Raw genomic sequence first — 4,784 nt, forward strand, 5'->3', positions numbered from 1 at the left:
AAAAGATGAGTATGAATTAACTAGGTGAGGAAGGGTGGCACTGACTGAGGCAGAGGGGATAGCATGTGCAAAGGTCCTGTGGTGAGGGGGGCTAGAGCCACATTCATTTTTTCTTTACGTGAAGTTATCCTTTCTCACAAAGTAAAATTGGGTAATGGGCAATTTTAGAATTCATATTTTATAGAAATCACAGGAAGAAAAGTTTTCTATTTAGGAACCAGAACTCAGAACTCACTGTGATCTTTCCCCCTACCCACTCCTTCCCACCTACTGAAATTTATTAGTTTCCTTTTGTGGTGTTATGTTTCCTTGACTACTCATAATCCTTATGGCCTTGCATTGGCATCTGTGCATTTGAGGATGGGGGAACTCTTCCAGTATTTACAGATTGACTTTGGCAGGTAAGGCCCTTCACCAGTCAGCCCATCCAGCGATTCTAGGTGGGCAGTCTGGTGGTGTCCATGAGCGAGCTTGCCGTTATAATTCTTGGGTGGCCTGGTATTAGGCTGGGTCAAAAGCCTGGGACAGTGGTACTCAGCTTGGCGCTGGGCCCCACTGGGACCCTGGGTTTTGAGGTTCCCCACTGGAGCCTAAGGCCACAGGATTCACCTAGGACCTTGGGGGCTGGCTGGTGCTGGGATGTACTGGGAGCCTGGGTTTACTGGAGCCTGCCAGGAGCCACCTGGGATGATGGGAGCTGGCTGTGTTATTGTATGCACAGTAATTGGTTCTTTTATTGCTGAGTAGTGTTTCATTGTATGAATATACCACAATTTGTTTACTCATTCCTTGCTTGACAGACATTGAGCTATGTTGATATATTCGTCATTTGAAGCCCTACCAATCCTACAAGGCCCAGTTCAAATTCTAACTTTGTCACAAGCCTTTCCTCATTCCCTGGTTATAAGCGATCTCTATTTTTGCTTGACTCCCATAGCATTTTGTGCTGTCTGAAATAGTGCTGAACATATGAGTCAGATAGAACTGGGTTTAAAATATGTCTTTATCACAAACTAGTTGATCTTAGGTAACTCAGTATATTTGTTTTCTATTCCTGCAGTAACAAATTGCCGCTAATTTAGGGGCTTAAAACAACACGAACTTATTGTTTTACAGTTCTGGAAGACAGAAGTATGGCACGAGCATCACTGGGCTAAGATCAGGGTGTTGGCTTCATTCCTTTCTGGAGCCTCTGGGGAAGAATCTGTTCCCTTGCCTTTCCAACTTCCAGAGGCTGCCCATATTCTTTGGCTTGTGGTCCCCTTTCTCTCTCTGCAAAACCAGCCATGGCAAGTTGGTCCTCACATCATATCACTTTGACCTCTTATTCTACCTCTCTCTTCCACTTTTTTTTAAAAGATTTTATTTTTTTCCTTTTTCTCCCCAAAGCCCCCCGGTACATAGTTGTATATTCTTAGTTGTGGGTCCTTCTAGTTGTGGCATGTGGGACGCTGCCTCAGCGTGGTCTGATGAGCAGTGCCATGTCCGCGCCCAGGATTTGAACCAACGAAACACTGGGCCGCCTGCAGTGGAGCGCGCGAACTTAACCACTCGGCCACGGGGCCAACTCCTCTCTTCCACTTTTAAGGATCCTCTTGATTACATTGGGCCCAATCAGACACACCAGGATAATCTCCCTATTTTTTTTTTTTTTGAGGAACATTAGCTGTGAGCTAACATCTGCCGCCAAACCTCCTCTTTTTGCTGAGGAAGACTGGCCCTGAGCTAACATCCGTACCCATCTTCATCTACTTTATATGTGGGACGCCTGCCACAGCATGGCTTGCCAAGTGGTGCCATGTCCACACCTGGGATCTGAACTGGTGAACCCCGGGCTGCTGAAGCGGAACGTGGGAACTTAACCACTGCACCATGGGGCCAGCCCCATAATCTCCCTATTTTAAGGTAAACTGATTAGCAACCTTAATTCCGTATGCAAGTCTTAATACCTCTCTTTGTCATGTAACATAACATATTCACAGGTACCGGAGATTATGATGTGGACATACTTGAGACGGAGGCATTGTTCTGCCTACCACGCTTAGTTAACTTCTGCATTTCAGTTTCTTCATCTAGAAAATGAGAAGAATGCTACCTACTTCATAGGATTGTAGTGAGGATTAAATTAAATGAGTTCATATAGCTAAATTGCCCAGCACAGTTCCTAGAAAAATTGGACAGTATCATTCATTTAACAAATATTGAGCTCCTACTTGGTGCTAGGCACTATTGTTGGTGCTGGTGATGCAGAAATAAACAACTATCTACTTCATGTTGCTTACATTCTAGTTGGAGGAGATAGGTAATAAATAATTAAATAAGCAAATAGAATTTCATAAGATGCTAAGTCTGGTGGAGAAAAATAAAGCAGAGTAAAGAGATAGTGATGGATGTTATTTTCTATCAGGTGGTTATAGACAACCTGTCTGGTAAGGTGATATTTGAGCAAAGTCCTGAAGGAGGTGAGGGAGTGAGCCACAGAGATATCCAAGGGATGAACAGTACAGGAAGAAGAAACAGCAAGTACAAAGACCCAGAAAGGGGGCAGGCTCTCAGTGGGCTGGACTGAAGTGAGAAAGGGAGAGAAAGACAGGAGATGAGGTCAAAGAGATAGCGGAAACTATTAAGATTATTCTACTGTCTGCTCCTTTACAACTCTTTGTAAGGGGCTTGAGGGCATGGGCTGTGTCTTATTCAGTGTTGCATGCCTCTCAGTTTAGCACAATGCCCAACACGTGGTAACTGCTTAAGGCAACTTTGTTATATCAACTGATGTTTGTTATACTATCGATGTAATATTTAAGTAAATCATTGGTGCCCATATCCCTTTATTAACATAAATTATCTTTAGTCACCCACAATAGAATAAAAATGTTTTCCCACCATACTCTACAACCCCTGCCCTCCATTTTGGTGAATGCCTTTGCATAGGGAAAACTACCCTTGTCCGTCTATTTCTAAATGACTGGAGATTGTCTGTGGCTGATTGACTGAGGACGCTTAAACTTCTTGCCCAAGAGTAGCCTTGGGCAATGTTAGTTGCTTTACTTTTTTACTCAAAGGGGCCCCGGTAAGAAAAGAACATTAGTTTTGTCTGTCCTCAGAGTTATGTGCTCTAGACCTTTGCATTATCTCGCTAGTTATCTTGTTCTTGGAGGTAGTGCAGGAAGCCAGGAGCATTTCAGAAGCCTAGACAGATTTAGAAGTACAGGAAATTTTAAATTCATGTCAACTGTGTTAGGTTTTATCTGAGCTAGGGTTGTCAGGTAAAATACAGGATGCCCAGTTAAATCTGAATTTCAAATAAACAACGAATAATTTTTAGTATAAGTATATCCCAAATAGTTTATTGAACATATTTATACTAAAAGCAGTCTATCTAAAATTTTATCTGAAATTGCCTGTTTATCAGAAATTCTAGCTTAACTTCACAGTCTGCATTTTTATTTGCGAAATCTAACAACCCTATCTGTAACTTAAAAGTACCGAGATGGCTCCTTAATTCCTCTCTTACTACCAGTCTTGGAAAGAGTTGCCAGTATTCACTGTTTCCATTTCTTCTAGTCCCACACCCACACTCTTATAAACCAACTTTAATCAGGTTTTTGTTGCCACTATGAACTGAAATTATTCTTGTCAATATTCCCAATGACCTGCACAGTCTAAATCCAATGGTTATTTCTCCGTCTTCATCGCACTTGACCAGCAGCAGTTGATCACTCTCTCTTCCTTGGAACATTGCATTGCCTCGGCTGCCAGGACACCACCCTTTTCTGGTGTTATTTCTACATAATAAGTTGCTCTTACTTTATTTTCTTTAATGGTTCCTTCTCATCTACCCTACCTCTCAACGTTTAGGGATACCATTACTTCTCAATGGCTCAGTCCTCATATCTTTTATTTCCTCTGTTCTCACTCTCTTGGTGATCTAATCCTGTATCATACCTTTAAATCTCATTTATCTGTTGACAGCCCCTAAATTACTCTCTATCTTGGACCTCTCCACAGAACTCCGAAGTCAAATATCCAATGGTCTACTCAAGGTCTCCACGGGGATGGACAATAGGCATCTCGAAGTCAATACATCAAAAACTGAATTCCTGATCTTCCCCCCAAGTCCCCTGGCCCAGCTCCTCCCACAGTTTTTCCCATCTCAATTAGTGTCAGCTCCATCTTTCTAGATATTAAGTTTTAACCCATTTCTTTCACTCACATTCCACATGTGATCCATTAGAAATCATGTTGACTCTTCCCTTAAAATATATCCAGGATCTGACTACTTCTCAGTGCCTCTATTGCTATCTCCCGACTCTACCATCTCTTGGCTGAATTATTTTAATAGCCTTTTAACTGGTCTATTTCACTATAGTCTGTTCTCTACTCAGCTTCTAAAGTGGTCTTTTAAAAACATTAAATCAGTCCATGTCACTTTTCACAACCCTCTAGTAGCTCCCTATCTCACTTAGAGTAAAAGTCAGAGTCTTTAAAACAGTCTAGACTGCCTTACATGCTTCTCCCCACTTCCACCTTCAGTACTTCTTTGACTGCATCCACTCTACTTCCTTCCTTGCTCACTGTGCAAGTCCTCCATGCCGTTCTCTGAATACCCCAGGAAGAGTTTTGCTTTAGGACTTTTGTACTTGCTGTTCTCTCTGCTTGGAACACTGTGATATCTGCCTGGCTCGTTCTGTCTTTTAAAATTTCATCCTCTCTTGGCTTTCCCTCATCTTCTCCCCTGCTCTATTTATCTCCCTAGCACTTATCACATTCTAGTGCCTAATTCA

Source organism: Equus caballus, chromosome X (assembly GCF_041296265.1).
Source record: "Equus caballus isolate H_3958 breed thoroughbred chromosome X, TB-T2T, whole genome shotgun sequence".
Taxonomy (NCBI): domain Eukaryota; kingdom Metazoa; phylum Chordata; class Mammalia; order Perissodactyla; family Equidae; genus Equus; species Equus caballus.